Raw genomic sequence first — 21,269 nt, forward strand, 5'->3', positions numbered from 1 at the left:
TAGATACGCCTCACGACTTATAATACGTTAAAATATTGGTTAAAATCATAATGATTATAATAATATCTTTCTATCAGATATCTACCTATAAATAAAACGTATACCTAGGTATACGTTTTATTTATTTCTACTTCAAATTTCGGGTTAATCAAAATGAATAACGTTGCTAATAAACAAATAATAAAACTATCACTACGGGCACTATACTCCAAAAACCATAAAAAATATAAATAAACATTGAATTAGATACCTACTGAAAGTACTAGGTAGTTATATACAAATGGAATAGGTACCTATCTAATAGTACTTATAACTTACCTATAAGTTATAAGTTTAATAAAAGTAATATGTTTACCCATATATTATATTCTGACCAAAAACTTTATTATATGCTGTACTATTTACTGAACAGTGAGCTTAAGAAATTCTTGAAAATCATTTTCAATGCTAACATTTAATTGACCACCTAATAGGTTATAGCATAACCAATTACTAAATGCATTTAAATGAATTTATAATAATGATTAAAAGTTAAAACTATACATTGTATTTACCGAATTGCTTCTGCTACAGTAATTTTTTTAAAAATCAGAATTTAAATAAATGCTAAAAGTAAAAATGGAAGTAAGCTTGGTGAAACATCCTGTATACGCACAATATATTATATTAATATAAATTATAATCGTTTGTGCTGCGTGCGGTGAACGTATATACCTAATTTATATTATTTTATGCACGAGTCGTGTCTTTTTTATTCAGTGCCTATACATAATATTAATTATTATATTATAATAATATAATGGCGACGATATTATATATTTATATTATGTACCTACCTATTATATGGCTATACACAAGTACGCACGAATATTATACCAATTTATTAACATTGGATCGGACTATCCGACTACAACAATTAAATATAATATATTTATTATAATATCCTTATACATATTTATAATACACACCTATATAACCATAGGAGCATCAAAATCTAATTTTCAGGGAGTGTTAAAATTCTTAACATCAAACTAATATACCTATCAGACTAATTAATTTACATCCCATGCCAATACTTTAAAAAATCTTTAAGAAGCTTATTAGAAGGTATCTATTTTTAATTTTATATAAGTAGGTAGGTTAGATACTTATTTACTTTTTTCCCTATATATTTCTCCAAATTAATGTACTGAAGTACAATGTACATATTTTATGTATTATATTAATACAACACAATATTGAATATAATTAAATAACAACAAAAAGTATGTATTTGGTGTAACTCTAAAACAAATGACCGTAAATCATGAAATGTTAACTTAATGTCAATATTAGCATTTATTATACACGATCAAATTTGATTTCTTTGCGGAAATTCTCATTTTCCAATTTTTTTAGTTTTTTTTTTTTGCTATAAATGTAAATCAAATTTAATTCGATTGGTCCGTTTGGTAAATTAATTTTTCAAAAAGCTTGAAAATGTAATAAGTTTAAGACTCCTAACATATATTTATACAATGGTATTTGAAAAATACAGTTACAATTTTTTTTAAGCATTTACCTTAAGTTTGAATTTTGACAAAATACATAAAAATCACGAAAATTTGCAAATTATTTTATGTAAATATCTACCGGAATGCCAAATTAAATTTTTATGACAGTTGTAAGTTCAAATTATACAATTTTGGATATTCACTCAGTTTCTCATGTAGAAATTTTCTTATTTTATTGTAATTCAAAAACGAATAACCGTAGATACTTGAAATTGACACTACACATTTATTTTATCAATTCCTATACTTGATAAAATTTTCAAAATATTTTTACTTGTTTTGAGCTATTTACGGACATTTTCAATTTTCAATTTTTTTTAGTTTTTTCTATAAATCTCAATAAAATGTTATTTGTTGGGTAAAAAAGCGTGAAAATGTAATACAATTATATAAGTGTACCAGCTACCGTATTAATAATAAGTAAAATAGTAATAATACAATATAAAATATCCAGACTGACAAACCGTTTCCGCTCAGAATCTTTTTTCATATACAATGATATTATATCATTGAATTCAATAATTACAGTGACCCATTTGTAACCTACTGTACAGCAGATCGACACCCACTTTCCCACCTTTTTTAATTTAAATTTTCAAATACTTTTTAATTTTACTTATTTGACTGTACAAAACAGTTAGAAAATTTATTTTGTAACTATTACTTTGTAGTTATTAATTTGTACCTACTAATTTTTATACTGAAAAATGAAGATAAATAAAAATCTGTTATATTTTAATTCTAAAATCTATAATATTAAATACTAAATATAAAATAAATAGCTAATATTCAAATAACAAAAATTTTTATTAATTAATATTTACGACGTATATATAAAACATATACTATGGTATATCCATAAACGTATTAATAATAATTATAATTATGAACAAAAACAACAATAATTACCTAATTTAATATTAGACTAAAATTATTAGTAGGTACCTACGAGGGAATGCAAAGAACAAGTTTTTTAAGAAACAAACAAAAATGTCAGTGCAATTTTAAAAATATTGTATGGACTTAAAACAAATGCATTGATTTAACAGCTGGATATGAATTATATTTCCATATAGTTTTGTATAAATATACTGTATGCTTCCATATTCTTTTGTTTACATTTTTGATAACATGGCATAATAAGTTTCTTCAAACCCTCTCGGTAAAAATGTTTGTCATTTCTACCAAACCAGTCTGTAACCCCGGCACCGCCGATCAGTTTCATTTCTGAACCACTTCCCTCCCAGAAAAGGAAAAGTTTTAAAAGATACCCTTGTAATATTATATAGATGAAAAATACTACAAACTAAATTATTATAATAATAATATATAACAAAACGTAATGGTAAATGGTAATAAACTAATACAGACTAGAACTATATCACTCAGAAATCACAAAATCACAAATCATCATTGTTATAATTTTTATGTTCTAAAAAAAATATACTTTTATGCACTCAAAATGGGCAAAATGTATTATGCTCACAAAAACCCCACATTTTTTAAAAAAAAAAAGTATTATTTTGGTTTTAAATTAGGTAACATAAAACCAGTTCCATCAATATTTATTGATTCATATATTTTATTAATTATAAATTCCAAAAAATAGTTAATAAATTAAAGTAAACTTCAAAAATAAAATAATATGGTAAAACAATAATGTGTTAAATATTAATTGATTAAGCCAAATTAACAAAAAAATATTCTATTTTGGAATAAGGAAATCAAAATTGATATTGTTATTTAAAAAAAAGTAAACAACTTAAAAAACAATAAAAATAAAAGGTTATATTTTTGCTTCAAAAATGAAGTATTTAAATGGTCATTTTGTAACGACTTAAAAATTAAAATTATGCATTTTCCATAAACGTAAATCATTGTTTTGTTTGTTAAGGTTATAACTTATAAGTTATAAGTAATAATCAGTACGCTGAGCTTATTTTAATATGTACTGGTGGTGTATTAACCACTATAATATAATACAATCATTATGAGTTTTACTATATCAATGAATAATAATTGTTTGTTAAAATTGATAGTTATGCTCGTGTATCTTTAATAAGGGGCAATATTTAGGCAATATGCAATTTTGTTGCCACCGCCCATGTCATTTGTGTTAGTCGTCAATGATGATTAGTGTGAGTGTGAATGTATGCGGGTACCAGGCTATGTACGCACGCACTGAATGTGGGCATATTTCAACGGCACTGCCGACCAAAAATAAAATTCGCGATTTTTTGCTCAAAACACGCTTTACGGGAAAAACTCTCACGCATCGTAGAAAGGTCTGATTTGATTAATTTTTTTTTTTTGGAAAGGGGATAATTTTCTACAGGGCGCATTGGACTTAAATTTTTAATTTCATTGCTTAAAACAAATATAATAAAAATAACAAAATCTTGTGAAAATTTGTGATATTCAAAATCGTATTATATGGTTTAGAAATATAATTTTGAAAATCCAAGTCCAATGCACCCCGTAACTAGTGTTTCTCTTTCAAAAAAAAAAAAATAATAATAATCGAAATCAGATCACTCTACGAGGCGTGAGAATTTTTCCCGTAAGGCATGTTTTTAAGCAAAAAAACAGGTCACATGCAGACCCCTTAATGTGAAATTAACGCCAATAGCTTCTCTCAGATCTTAATCGATACGCAACACTGCATACAATTGACACTAAGTCACTAACACTTGTTGAATCGACTACAGATTTCGAACTGTGTATAACTACATTGATTTTTCTTGTTTGCTTCTACTAAAATTGGTAGTCTTTATTAATATAATTGTTACGTTTATTTCACGAAGTTGTACCTACACAGGTTTTCAATTAATTTGTAACATATTATGCTATAAAAAAGACTAAAATAAATCGAGTATAAACTTAAGATTGTAAAATATGATCTAATAAGTAAGTACCCATTCAAATATACAGAAATATGATCCAAAAGAATTCTTATATTTAATCACACTTCACCATAGGTACATATTTTGTAAATTATGAGCCTATGATACAATGTGATCAACCAGTAAAAATATGTAAATACATTAAAATCCGAGCCCTATAGTAATAAATTATAATTTTTAATTTCAGGATTTTAATTCTTTTTTATTTTATTAATTCTAGAAACTCGTATATTGTTTGTGAATTGAGAGAACCTGTTCGGGAAAATTGTTTTCAGCATACCAATAGAGGCTTAATACATATAGATATAGTCCCAGGACAGTAATGACCTTGGTCTAGCACTTTTATAATCATCATTCATCAGTTGAGCCAAAAAACAAAAATGTATTATGCATACAGCACATTATAATATATAACATAATTTACGTATGGACTATAGCAGAGGTTCTCAATCTTTTTCACTTTACAAATCCTTTTTAGATTTGTAAAAACTCAACTCCCTCTCCCCTACCGTATTAAAAATATTTTAATATGGGTCCGGAATTGTGTATTGGCCAACCTCATCGATTTTACCTTGTAATTGTATTAAATTAAATTAAATCTCACGCCTCGCCCCCTCCGAAAATTATTATCGCCCTCACAGATTGGGAAATAATGAACTATATATAACAGATCGTATAAATTCTTTTTAAGAAATTATAATTGTTGTCTACAGGCTCTCGAATACATTTAATTTTTTTTGTAATTATAGGTTAAGCCTTAAAGAAAACTTTAGATTAAGTTGTTTAAAGCTACTCGAATTACTCTTGCTGTTTGCGTGGGTAATCGCGCATGAACTGGCTGCGGCGTATTATATATTATGCTGAAATAAAATCAAAATTAAGAACATAGAGAGAAATATTCAACAGTCTCTCCCACCCATCACCCATGGACATAATAATATATTGACTCAGAGGTTTCAGACATATAATCTGATTAATATACAATATTATTGTATATAATATACAAATGGGCGATATACTATCTATATCGTACTATCGTAGTTACTAGTTTCTAATAGCAAACAAGATAGTTATTAAGATATTTCAATAAAACAAAGAAAAATGTTACCAAACTAGTTATTTTATAATATAGGTAATGTCTTACGCGTTATAAAGCTACTACGGATTCAACGATAGTAATAGTATGTACCTATACTATAGCCGTATTTAGTCATAATATTTGTAAAAGTCGAAAATAAATTCTACGACAATTATATTTTTTCTTATACTTCAAAAATAAATAAGCAGTTTTACTGCTCCAAACGGTGATGACAGATACAACAAAACATTTTAAAAATATAAAAATAAAAACAAACACACATCATTGTATAAAATCAATGCATTCATCGTACTGCTCAGAATCTAAAACATTTTCTATTGCTTGCAACTAAAAGTAAGAATAATATACAACATTATAATACGATCACCACCCACCTATAATTTATTATAATTCCATATTATAATATTGAAATACGATGGTTTCAGGCTTTCAGCGATGAATAGATAGATTTAATTTATATAGTTCTATATTATATAATATAAGTTAAATTTATCAGTGATGAACACGACTTAACGACATTGGTAAATTTTACCGAATGTCTTAAATTTTACCGTTCTATACCTGAATACAGTTGTAGGTATGCAATATGCATCATTTGCGCCGTGAAAATATCAAAAATCCGTTGACTCAGTTTAAAAAAATATCGTTTACACAATGTAAATATAGAAACACCCCTCAACCACCTGTTTATTGATCAAAATAGGTATGAATAACACTAATTTAATATAGTTACTACTACAGATGGATTCACCAGGCATTCTCACTCCCGTTTTTCATTTAATGATGAATTCATTAAAAATTTTAAATATACCTGAAGAATTATACCATATTTTGATAGATTAATTGATTTTAATAGATTAATATTATTCACTAAAATATTGAAATTATGATAGCCTCCATATGAAGACCTATTATCATGGACCTATTATAGGTATATTGGCATTTGTACACTATAAGTGTCTATAGTTAATTAACTCAAAAGCTACTCGTTCCAGTTTTGATTTTAAAAATATAAGTTTGTACCTCCATATGACACTGTTTGAGTAATACCAAAAAATTTTAAGAATTTACAATTATAATATATGAAAATTATATTTAAATTCCAAAATCAGATATGCAAAACTGCATTATTGAAGAAGAAAAAAATAGTTGTGAGCCCCATGAGTAGATATTGCCTCCCCCTGGCTTAATGTACGTGGGTTCTTGTACATCAACATTCTTCAATGGCATTTATTTTTCACTGCGATTAAAAATAGTTTAAGATTTTGACGATTAGCTGCGTACCATTGAAACGCGTAATCGCGTAGGTACCGATAAGACGATTGGTCGTTATAGGTGTCCGTGCCCCGTAGACGTAGGCCGATAATCTATTAGACAAAACTTTATTAACAACGTAAAGCATTTACAAAGTGTTTATCACCTATGAAGTGTTCAGATGCAGCTCAGTGGTTATAGTGAATCAACTTTTTCCTGTTTAACACGAATCGAAAACTCTCAGGGCACAGGGACAGTCGATTTTTTCCAATATTGGCATTTAAATAAAAACGAACAGAAAACTTCAATATTGAGATTTTTTGAAAGAATTAAATTTGAATTCAAATAGGAAATTGCAACTGTATTAAATATTAATATTGTATAATAGTACTAATTATTACCGCTAACTACCTATTTTTCATAATATAGGTAGATTCTATGATAAATTTATGAAAAAAAAACTAAAAAATGATAACTAGGTATATATATCATCTATTTTAAAATATCAGATTCCTAAAATCAACATGTTGATCATGCAAAATTGTATTATGCCCCCCCCCCCCCCTGACACGGCCCTGGTGCTTTATGAATCACGCTGTATAATATTATATTGCTAAGTATTATATTACAATAATAATGAAATACAATTTCGGTTTAATCTTCGTCGTCGTTGTCGTCGTCACTACATTATAATAATATAATAATAATTTGTTTACATATATTATACACTCGTTGAACGTTCGCGCACGGACAACACACACAATTATTATAATAATAATAATAAATTACGTATCTCTGTATGATCGTGCGCGTGCGTAATATATGTATATTGTAATATAATAATAATATTATATTATTATTATACGCGTTCCAAGGTAGGCCGGCAGAGTCACCGAGACAGACGCGATTGGATTTTGGGGGGGTGGTTTTCACAGTCATCCGCGGCGGCGTCGGCGGTGAAATATTTTTTCTTTTTCTATTTCACTTTTTTCCCTCTCAATCGTCTGACCGAACATATTGCCGTCACGTCGCCGTCACTGCGCGCGCCGTGTGCCGACTTGCTCTTGGCCGTGTCACCGTTGCCGTCGTTGTCGTACAACCGTCGTCGTCGTCGTCTGGTCGCCGCGCGCGCTTTTTATACCGCTCTTGGCGAGTGTTTACCTGTGGTTATAAAATACCCGAGTGATAATAATAATAATAATATTATACCTGTGTGATAATATTTTAAAAATACACAAATAGATATTATTATTTTAATAGTATAGTATAATAATATAATATAATAGTATAACAATATCACACCGATATTATTTTACGTTATTATTATTATTATTTTTCGTCGTCGTTGTTGTTGTTGTTTTTGTCGTGGTCGTCGTCTGTATAGTTGTTTTTGCGTTTCGTCGTCGGTTTATTATCTTTCGGAATTTTATCGAAATTTTGACGGCCGAGTCGCGAAGTAGGTACCCGCGCCACACGCAAAAACAATCAAAAAAAAAAATAAACGATTTCGCGCGCACACAAACGGTTTCCGCGATTGAGTGCCCCCCCTCCCCCAACGACATTATAATATTATATTATATAAAAAAAAGTTATTCGTGTCGAGTTATTATTTAATTTTTCGATTAGATTTAATTTCTTCTACGTTTAACCGTTTTTTTTTATCCGTCGATCGTGCCCATATATGACGCATAGGTTTGACCGTGCGGCGAAAGAAACCCTCTCGAAGACGACAAGTTTGTTCATCGCACGAAAAACATTATTACGAACTTTTCGAAAAGCCGTTAGATGTTTAAGCGTGCCGGTACCGTATAAAAAACGCACTTACTTACCTTCACTGCAAGACAATACTATTAAAGTGAGTATAAAATATAAACCTAAGTATAAATATAAATTTTTTTTTACCCATCTAATAATAATTATAAAGTAATATTATTAAAATTATATTACCTGTGCGGCTGTTCGTACCTATCTACGATATGTTTGTTTGTAATTTATTATTACAATAGTAATATAGGTACCTATAGAATCGTTTTTGAGAAATGTCGACACAACCAACATAAATCGTGTATTTTATATAATGTTATAAATCGAGTATTTTATATAATAATACATAGTTGGTAACTATATAGTTTAGGTATGTATAAAAGTCGGTCAAGTTTACGATGACAAATTTTATTCGATTGTTGGAAAATATTTGATCGAAAAATTATAATTACGCAAACTCTGCCACGGTGTAACATTCGTGTTCATGTTTATTATACTCGCCAATAATATATTACACGCGTGCTAAGTCGAAAAGTGGACACATTCAGTTTATAGGTTGATAGGCTCTACGCGTAAACAACATACATTTTAGAATTTACCTAAGATTTTCAAAGTTTAATAATGTTATTTCTGGAAACGATTCAATCTTCGTTTATACTTTTGGACACTGCAGTTATACCTATATAAGTTTATATCGTAGGTTTACCCACGGCTGGTTAGGTTAGGTAGGTACCTATAAATGTGCGTAAACCTCTTCTCGTTCAGCGTCAACGTCCCGACGGTCATCGCAAACATCGTAAAATTCCGAGTAAAACTCATTCGCCCGCCCATCGCAATAATATTGTTTATTTTGCTATAATTAATATTAATATAAATTCGGTTTGCCGGGCCAATCACCGCTGTTCCCGAAAATCCTGCAGCTGTGTCTAAATCGTGGGTTTTTTGTTTTCGTCAATAGTTTTGGCGGTAGAAAGGCAACGTATAGAAGTTTTGGCGGAGAGTTTCGAAATAATTACGCAGATGATGTGTGTGAATAATATAATAATATGTAAAATACTGGTTTAATTCGGTCGTCGAGTCGTCGTATGCACGCGCGTTGTGGATGACAGCAGCGCGCGCGCCGTGCAGGTGATTTACTCTTTTTAACCATCTGCCATTAATTTCAAAAAAGAACAAACAATTATTTAAGTCTCGGTACTTTATGTCAAAAATATGGACTTAATGCGTCTCGTTCGTTAAATACAATTCCATTTCTATTACCTATGCCCATTATGGGGTTTTGTCCGAATTCTCGAATGCGGTCCATGCAGATTACGTCGTATATTACATTGTATAATATGTGTATACTATAGGTATAGCTATATATATAACTATATATATAGCAATATAGCCATATAGGCTACATACTGCTACATTGTTAACGCTGATAATCATATTATAATAATGTGTTGTAATAATTATTATGGTATTATTCTTGAAATTTCGGAAGTTAGAAACATTTACATTTGATTGCAACAGGTTTTATTTTTAAAGTTCATCGTTTAAATTCTTCATATTATTTGCCATTTGGTAACCTACCTCTTAGAGACGCAATAAAGGCAATATTTTAGTACTTATAAATATGATAAAAACGTAAAAAATTAAAAATTAAACAAATTAATAAATATTTTTTTCCAAAAATGATAAATTAGAGCAATAATTATTGTATAGGTAAGCAAATATTATTTAAAAAATATCCGATTTATATATTAGGTACTAGGTAATAGGTATAAGTCCCTATTATAGTGTTATATACAAATTTCAGTACCTATAGGTTTCTACATTATAATTTTCTTAATGACAAAAAAAAAAATTCATAAAATTCTTATATTACATTGAATGATTTCAAAAAAAAAAATAATAAAAAAAAATATAGTATTATAATAATATGCGATATGTCAGAGGAATAAGTTTTTACTCAATTTTCACTCGTATTACTAATTTTATATATCTACTAATTTCAGTATAATGTATTATTTCTTAAAATAGATAGGTACCTATATTATAAATTTAAATTAAAACCGATTTTGATATTATTTACTATAATATTAAATTAGCAATGTGTGTGTTTATTTGACAAATTGAATAACGTATAGCAAACAGTTTCGGGAAAATCTTTATTGATCAAACGAATGTTGTAGTGATTTGATTAAATCATAAGTGAACTTCCTCAGAAACTCACATCAAATTAAATTATAACCTGTTTTTTAGAAAACAAAATTTTTAAGTGGTTAACAGTTTGGTTTGTATTAATATGTTTAATTAACTTAAAAGCCATTACTTGGTCTAGGTATATTTTATAAGTTCAACATATGTCCTATACCAACAAGTCCATATTTATGGTTATAAATACAAGCAATACCTATCTACCACTTATTATATACCTAGGTGCATACAACACATCTTTATCAAATTGTATAATACAGAACACTTGTAACTGTACGGGGCAATACATCTATATTATTATAGGTACCTGAAAATATTCCATCCCGATTTTTTTTAATAATTCTTCATACAAGGATGAGTGTATTATTGTATTAAATCCTCGATTAAATCAAATTTTACCTCTGAACTATAATATCTGTAGTTTGTATACATTTCTTGTTTACACATTACTCATTAGCCATTAAACAATGTGCATTATAGCCATTAGCATTAGTAATTCGTTAATGCAATGAAACTGATACTCAAGAATACTTATATAAAAATATTGACTTATACGTGTACCACGGGGAACGGACATACGATTTATATGATAGAACATGATATATATATTAGTATATTACTATATATTTCACCTGTATACCTACCTCCATTCGATATATTTTCAACCCGGCATCGTGGTGGCGTCATGACGTATAATGATAGCTATAATATGTGAATATTTGTCCCTCTATTAAACGATTCTGGCCACCTCTATGATATAGGATGTATGAATCATGAATATATTTCTATTGACACAATAATCGTTATACCAGCGCGCAGCAATGTCGTTTTTTTTTAATAATGTAACAAAAAATATTAAGGTACATTATTAAAAAAATATTTATGTACACAGAATAGTGGTTGTACTCGATAGAACAAAAATTCAATCATATCTTCGTATTCTTAGCTTATTTTTAAATAATTTTAATTACCGTACCTAGAATATTATTTACGTATAACCTATACATCAATGTGTACCTATACGAGTGTCAAATGTATTTTAAACTAGAATGTTATTTTAAAACAGTATAAGTTGAATATACCTTAATATAGTAAATTGTATGTAATAATAATAATAAATAATATGTATCCGTCGATATTTTATAGATTTATATTACGAACAAAATATTTAGGACCCAATTTAGTGCCACCTCCATATGTCAACATAAATAAAATTTAAACCAATTATTACAATAATAACCTAGGTATAGGTACCTTCTATTATTATCAATGTTAAAAAATATAATTAAAATAATAATAATAAACTAAAATAATAAAATAATAATAGAAAATAACTAATAACCGCACATTTTTCAGACGAATATAATTTATAGGCACCTAACATCACCTAACTATTATTGGAAATAATAAAAATCTATCCTTAGCCACATTAACCACTGCACAATACTAACCAAATAAATCCAATACTATCCGAATCCGTAGTGCATATTGTATAATAAAGTTAGTTGCACACTTGCACACGATTTTCAAACCGGACACTCCAATAAATTATTAGGTTTCTTATAATATGTTATGACTCGTGCGTCAATGCGTCACACATTATTAGAGAAGAGACCGAGTTTTGGAAGATGCGTTATATAATCATTTAATTATGAAATGTGAATTCAACGATAAGTAATCATATTATGCGAAAATCTATAATTCTTAGTTAAACTTAGAGTTTACCGAAGCGTAATATTTATGTAAAATCCATTATAATTATGTATTTATATGGTAGGTATAAGTACGACATTTATGGCTCAAGGTTTAATCACATAATAATGAAAAATGCACATTATTATTTACTTCAGTGCACTCTATACAATATAAATTGTCCGAAAAAATAATGAAGTGACAATTTTAGCTCGCTTCATTGGTTACTCCAAATTACGAATTCATAAAAACAAATCACATCAATGAAAAACCAATTATAGCAGCCTCGTAGCCCGTATAGATATAATGTTGAGCCTGCGTTGTGCTATGTTTATTCTTCAGATGCATTACTAAAATGTCAATAATGGTACATAGTTTTGACCCACATGGATTCAAACCCCAAACCCCAAAGGGTGCTTTCCACTACATACGTTCACATGTACGTGCATTTATTAGCCGGGTTCGTTCGCTATGAACGGTCTCCTAAACGTTTCCCATCGGTTAGAATTTTTAATATATTAGTTACCTCATATATTCTTACGTTGTCAATAAACAGCCGTGTACATGAAATTGTTGAATTAGATCCAATTAGGTATCATGGTTAATCGTGTGGTAAGAACGTATAAACACTCTGGTAGACCAAAAGCTTACCGTGGATTATACCAACCAATCAGAGAATAGTATTTTTATGCACACATACACGTGGATGTATATAATATAGTGGAACGTTTTTATCATTTATCTCTATACGGGATGTAAATCTGATAAAATAATATTTTTGTATATTTGAATTTATATAGCTGTTGTAGGCAAGTAAATCATCCTAAATCTCAGTCTATAAAGGAAGAGAAAAAGTTTAATTTTCTTATTAACGGATCTGATATCAAAATATATGAAAATACTGAATATAAAGACATAATATTTAAAGAGAGATTTACCAACCGCTTGTTCACGCCCATTTTTCCTTCATAATAATGAATTTATTCAAATTCCAATTTTGAATAACTGCATTATTGATAAAAAAAAAGGAGGTGAGTATGCTCGGTGATCGGTGAATCACCTATGATATCAATGTAAACGATGGAAATCTGTTTGATTTTTCTCTGTGACTTATTTAATATACATTAGAGTTTTAAATGTGTTGATGACTGCTGCCATAACATTTTTATATTACCTTTACCTATACTCTATAGGTAATATTATATAAAGTACCTATGGTGTATTGGTGCCTTCTTAAAGCATATAGGTAGGTATATTTTTACACAATAACACTTGGATAAACAGGAAATGTATTACGAATAACGTGAATTGAATATCAATTTGTACTTAATGTTTAAAAACACATTATATATTCTCCGTACGGATTGAATTTGTGATTTGACACTAAATAAATTAATATTATATTTTACATATATATCGTAGGTATATGAAATATAATTTACACCTATTAAATAATTTATTTTAAATTAATTAAACGTGTGGCTTTTATTTTTTAATAAACATAAATAATCTTTATCAATTATCATTTTCTTGGATATTGAAATAATATTTACAAGATATTTACCATACCACCATACTATATTATAATATAGGTATATACTATACCTAAGAACCTACATATTATAATATTATATTCGTTTGCAAAAACACTTTAGAAAGAATAATGATTCACTTTAAATGTGTAACTTAGAATAACTTTAATACTGGCATTATAAACTTCAAACGATATTGTTACTAATTTATTGTCCGAATAGAAACGGATAATTTACTTATAGTTCTCAACAACACAAATTCATATAGTATAGACTATACATAAATAGCGTAATATGGTTTATCAGAATATATAATAGATAGATGGATGAATGCTAAACTATAACTAGGAATAAACATACTGAGAAATAGTGAAGAAAAATAATTTGCGAACAACAAAAAATAATAATAGTAAATGCGTTTTATTATGTGTACCTACCTAAATTACCTATGTCAATTGCGCCAAAAACCATAAGTAAAAACAAAACAATATGAAACTCAAAAAAAGTAGTACCTATATACTCTATAGGTAGGTACATCAATTGCACCGAACAATATTGTGAATCACCTACATAAAGGATGTATCATATATATTGTTTGTTGTGTCTTTGTACCGCCTAGGCATTTACGATTTACATGCTAATACGCAATCACCATATGTACTAGTGTACTACCGTTAGAAACAATGAAACAATATAATATAGAACGTTAAATTCGCTCAAAGTTCCCCTGGAGTGGGGGGGGGGGGGGATTCGACTAACTAAATAGTGTACATGTTATTTTATTTAAAATCATTATTTTAATTTAATACATTTTAGATTCTGAGTGGAATTATCATTCATGAGTGTTTTTTTGTTAATTTTTTTTCTGTGTCTGTATAAACGAGATAGGTAGTTGACATAATGTTTTGATTTTCAATTTCAGTATCTATTCTGATGAGAAAATGTTCAGTACTATTGAATTGTAAATATTGAAAATGTTGAGTAGTTTTCAAAAGCATAGGGAAAAACATAAAAAAAATTAAGGTACAACGGAAATTTTTAAGCAAAACTTGTTTTCGACAAAATCAATTTTGGGCTAACTAAAAAAATAAAGACAAAGGGTTTGAGTGTATTGCAAGCTTTTTTTGTTTAAGGTAGGAAAACTTATGAGGAATTTTATATTAGTTTTTCAAATCTTAGATAAAAATAGAACAATTTTTACTAATTTCTAACTCAAAATAATTTTCGTAATTTTGACGAATTTTATTAAAATTCTAACATTAGACGCACATAAAAAATTACTTACACTCAACCTTTTTTTTAAATTTCCTTTGACAACAAGTTATAAGGAACCTTGTATTATATTTGTAAGTACTCGTATTTTTAATAAGTGAACAATTTTTGATCGTTAATAATTTAAAAAAAAAACTAATAATAAACTAAATTTCTTATCAAAATGCACAAAAAGAGTTAGTATATTTTGAAAATTTAAAAGTGTATCAAATTTTAATATAAGCATCCTTTGAAAAATTAAAGAATCAACTGTTATTAATATTTTAGTAACACCAAATAAAATAAATCAATTTTATCAAAATCTAGTTTTGCGTAAAATGTCCCCGTTACTATTTAATTGTTCTTTTGTTTTTCTTAAAGCTTTTGAAAACACCTGTGAATTTCCCATTTTGATCTACTGAACTACTGAACTTTAGATTCACTTTTCCTTTTAGAAAAGATACTGAAGTTGAAAATTTTAATTATTCGATACATTGAGAATTTCGAATTATCAAGGTTTGAGTTACCGAGAGTCGACTGTATACAATATAATAATGAGCCATGAATGTATTCATCTCAAGTATTGGTATGTTATTGTATCGTTTAAATTTGTTCAACACTAAATTATAGTTTGTAATTATTTATAATAGATACAACAAATCAAAGAAATTTTCAATCATTTATATTTTTAAGCTAGACAATTAATAGACTTAAAACTAATTTTTAACATAGGTAGATTAGTAACATAAGATTTACTATTGGGCAAATTTTAAAATATAACTATTTTATCTGTATTTTTTATACTAACTGTATTTTAGATACTCAATCAAAATTAAATATCAAAATAATATTATATCTTTAATATCTCATAGATGGTATAATAATATAGGTATAAATCGTGAATTTTTCTCTTTGTAGTTTCGTTATGTTATTTTCCTGTCAAAATTAATTGTACATAATATATTTAATTTCTGATAAATTGGCCGGAGCAACAGATGAACCTATATATTTCAGGTAGTCTAAAAAGTCGGTGCAATTGACGAACATGCCAATTATTATTTTCGAATAGATTATCTACCTGTTTGATAAACATATATATATATAACTACCAACACGAACTGATAAAATAATAATTAATATGTAGGTTACGTTTGATATGCATGGATATACATGGATCTAATTATATTGATCAGCAATAGAAACAATACTTTTATGTATAGGTTTAACATTCACATATGACATGGGTATTATTATTATTATTACCTAACACCCATCATATATAGTCAATATAGGTATGAATATATCTACTATTCGTGATCGATAACAATGAGAAGCTTACATTTCATCTGAAGTTTATTATAAATAGTAACACAGTAACTGGTATTTTGAAAACCCGATGTTATAACATACTTCAATGATGATTGACACTATTTTTAAATTGCTTAAAATGATGAAATAGACAATTTAATTAGTTAGGTATAGAACAAATATAGACTATATAGGTAGTGATTAAGATTAGTATTAGTAAAAAAACTTAAATTTCCTAAAACGATAGCGAAATGTTTAAATAATGGGACATTTGAACATTTGTAATTTCTATCATCAATCATCATTAGTGAGTTTAAAAGAATTTAATCACTACAAATAAAATATTTTAGAAAGTTTGTAATATTTATCTATTAAATAAACAAAACAAAAGAGAACCATTAAAGTTGTTAGCTAGAATGTGCGGAATACCTACACAAAGTTTAAAAAAGGCTTATCAAGTTTTAAACTATAGGGTATTTACTAGAATGAAAAACAATTTCGATGTTATATATTTTATTAGTCAGTGTACAAAATGAAACCGCAAACTCTACTATGAAGTGTCCTCAAGATTTTTAAGACTTGTTGCGATTGTAATTTATTTTAATCATATTCACTTTTTATAAGACAATGCATTTACGCCTATGAATTATAATATTATGTATTTATTATGTTGTACGTATATTGGCAGTATATTACTTTTTTCCATTTATATTAGCTTTATTGATGTTCTTATCCAAACGGTTGGTTTTTTACGGGTAGGAAATTGATTTTATTACCACTTCAAAAAAAGGTAATAAAACCAATATAGATATGCAAATAATTACTGTGCGTTTGCATGTATATTTATATTACCTATATATAGATCAACTCTGGCTGTGTAAGACAACAGCCGTGGATAATGTATACTTTGTTTGTTTTATGTTGATTAATCTTGACATATAAAATATAAGTTTAGTATGGACCACTAAATCTTAAAAATTAATATCGATGTCACAAATCATTTCATTATAAAATAATATATATAACATAATAATATTAATTCGTAATTCGTTAAGGACTTAATGGAAATAAATAATAATTTGTCTAGTTTCATCAATGTTATTTCATCAGTTATAATTAGGACTTGCATTTGAAAAAAAAATCCGTTTTATGTTATTTACAATTAAAACATTATACAATTTTTGCGTTTATCGTTATACAGAATTAAAACGTTATTCAAGTTTTTGTTTTGCGGTATTTAATTATTTTTGATTATCGCATTCCGTTATAATTACGTTTACAAGCTTCAATCGTTTTTTGTCAAATATAACGTTATAATAAAGTTCGCAAGCCTTGGACTTATACTAGTTAAATATAATACGAGTACCTATCATAATATCATATGGACTTCGCTTTAACTCCACATTTTAAACTTTGCAGACTTCATCGTCCCTAACATTACCACCGCCACCGTCCAATCCACTTATTTTCCATCCCAGATGCTTAATAGTTTTCAACTGATACTGTAACAATATAACAGGAGTTTTTCATTAAATGTTCAGACATTTTGACCCAATGAATAACATTTTATTGATATTTATATAAAAACAATAACAATTTAAAATTTAAAATGTCCCTGAATAGCTCAAAACTAGAGTTAGTATATTTTGAAAATTTTACTAAGTATATAAGTATTGATAAAATAGATATATGGCGAATTATTTCAAGTATCTACAGTTATTTGTTTTTGAATTACAACAAAATAAGAAAATCGCTACATGAGAAATCTAGTTAATATTCAATGTTGTAAAAATATGAACTTCAAACGCTCATAAAAATGTTATTTGATTTTTTTGTAGTAGACTTTTTTTTGATAAAGGTAGACAAACTTATGAGGAATCTTGTATTACATTTTAAAATCTTAGGTTTAAAAATAAATATGTTTATGAATTACTCACTTAAAATAATTTGCGCATTTTCGTGATTTTTACATGTTTTCACAAAATTCGAACTTTAAATGGTTATAAAACTGCTATTGTAACAACATATTAGGAGTCTTGTATTAAATTTTCAAGCTTTTTGACCTAAAGAATAAAATTGTATTGACATTTATAGAAAAAAAAAGCTATAAAACTATAGTATATATAGTGTATATATAACAAATTCTATTATAGACAGTATTCAGTGAAAATCATTATCTACGGTCATCTGTCTTAGAGTTACACCAAATACCAAAATCGATATTGTTAGATTTTGGATAAAAATTCCCGTTTTTTCTTTATTTTTTCATTTAAGAAAACTATTGGGAAATTTTACTTTTAATCCTTCTAAGTACCAACTAGATTCATTTTCCTATCAGAGAAGATGCTGTTGATGAAAATCTAACCATTTTCACTATCCCAAAGATGATGACAGACACGATAAAAAATAATAATTGTATAAAAAAACACACATCATTGTAAAATCGATACGTTCATCGATCTGCTCAGAATCTAAAATTTACTAAATAACTACCTATAGTATAAAGACCTGTCATTTACTCATTTATAATATTGTTATATAAATTATGTCCATCAAGTATATATATATAAGGTGATCACCTTATCCATTTAAGTGTTTATAATTGTTATTTTAAAAAGACTAAAATTTTTTGAAAATATTTTTTTACTTTATTTAATGTCATTGCAAAACTATAGATGTTGAAAAAAATTATACAATCGTTAATGACATTTTATTTTTATTATTATTATTTTTTTTTTTTTTTAATAAATATTTTAAATTTTCATATTTATAGTCGATTAACCAAAGCAAAATATTTTACGGAGTATTTCGAGTTATAAAAATTAAAAATTGAATTATGAACGAGTAGTGTCAATTAGTTGTCAGTATTTAAAGTTTAGACGTAGGGAGTAGAGAGACGTAAAAGTAGGTATACGCTGCAAAATATTGGTCCACTACTCCGCTCATCTAACTTAAAATCCCAACAAATATAGCTCTACCTAATTATAGTTGTTTAAAATTCGATTTTTATGTACTAAAGTACTCCAAAAAATATTCGGCTTTAGAATATGAAATAAAACACGTACCTATATATTGTCGTCCCAAAAAGTAAAAAAAAATTAAAACTTGTGATGACAAAATGTATGCAAGAAATATGTTTTAATGAATCACAGTCTATGGATATTATTAGCATGAGAACATTTTCACGTATTTTTAACATATTAATATACCAGATATTTAGTTAATTTTTTTTATTAGATATCTACAAGGTATTACGTAGCTAGTAATATAGTTAATATAATTATACTTATAGAGTCAGTATCACTTGCAAGCAAGTAAACATTACATGTTTTGTTTCGTACCTATATATGCATAATATGTTCAGACATTGAAATATATTATTATGTAATAAACTATAGCTTGTAATAATATAAAATAATTTGAACACACATTTTCCGTTTGGGTGTATAATATCGAAAGTGAATACGAAATTAATATCTTAATTGATCATCGGCACCTGCAGCATTATAATATACTCGAGTCGGGTTAAGCAGACTGCTTGGACAATATTTTTTTTATTAAGTCCAACACCAGGCCAATCAATATTTGGGGGATTTTGACAGTAGATTAATTGAATTTACAGCCATTTCATTATTATATTGACAATGATTGGAAAAACATTTCGAATACTTTTGTTATATTTATATATAATATATCTAATCGACAGTGGTAAATTACATATATATTTTTTTAATTTAACAGAAAATGGACTTTATTCCTTATATATTTTATTTACTCGTAACATTTCTCGAGAATTTATTAATATAAAACATATCTTGCAAATCAATGTGACTAAAACACGCGAATTGTATTACGTTTTTTCCAATCGTATAAAAAGAAAACATATTATTCCTCTTCGGTTTAAAAAAAATGTATGATGTTACTTGAATTCTATCTTAACGTAATACTGAGAACAGAATTACAAATTAGAAGCTATTTTATTACTTTATTACCGTTTATGTAATCGTCAAATAAAAAAAAATAAAAATACTTGTGATATTTGTAATACTGTAAATTTCAATAGATCGAAGGTTGAAATGACCTCAAGGTCTACGATCCCGCCACAACACATACGCGTACATCACGTCAACTGGTGTACAAAAATAATAGCACAGTTTAATGGGAAATTATCGATTAATAAAACATATTCGTCGATATTTCAAAAACTTTTTACAAGTCAATAACGAAATACCATACGCGCGCGTTCGTGACTGTAAATTAAATCAAACATAAATTGATGGTTACTGTGTCTATAATACGCGCATGCACAACGTAAGTTTATTCCAAACGTTACTTATATCGTGCATTTACACCGTGACTGGCCCATTGATTCTACTGCTGCGGTGCCGGAATGGTATATTATAAATTTATAAATTATGGTTATCAGTTAAAATAATAATAAGGTAAATAAAATAAAATAAAATAGTAGAATGCCTAGGCAATATGTAAAATCAAAGTTGGGTCAAACTCAAAAATATGGTCTCAAATCAAACTTTTAAATTGTACTTCGAAGCGAACATTTCGTTTAATTCCGATCTGAACCTGAACTAAGGTGTTGAATCAAATGTCAAATCAAACTTTTTAGTTTTATTTCCAAAAAACCAATTTAAAACTATTTAAATGTTAATTTAATTCAACTCTTATCGGTTCTAACATAATTCTGTTTACG

The 21,269-nt window shown here is 27.5% G+C and overlaps 1 protein-coding gene across 1 annotated transcript in view; it reads left to right on the forward strand.

Annotated features, from left to right (window-relative positions):
- Positions 1-7,800: 7,800 nt before the first annotated feature.
- LOC100570601 overlaps positions 7,801-21,269 on the forward strand; it is an 80,278-nt gene continuing 66,809 nt past the window's right edge. The window contains exon 1 of the mRNA XM_003244568.4: positions 7,801-8,664. The gene's annotated coding sequence lies outside the window, so the exon portion shown is untranslated. The remainder of the gene's footprint in view (positions 8,665-21,269) is intronic.

The sequence above is a fragment of the Acyrthosiphon pisum genome, chromosome X (genome assembly GCF_005508785.2).
Source record: "Acyrthosiphon pisum isolate AL4f chromosome X, pea_aphid_22Mar2018_4r6ur, whole genome shotgun sequence".
In the NCBI taxonomy this organism is placed as follows: Eukaryota; Metazoa; Arthropoda; class Insecta; order Hemiptera; family Aphididae; genus Acyrthosiphon; species Acyrthosiphon pisum.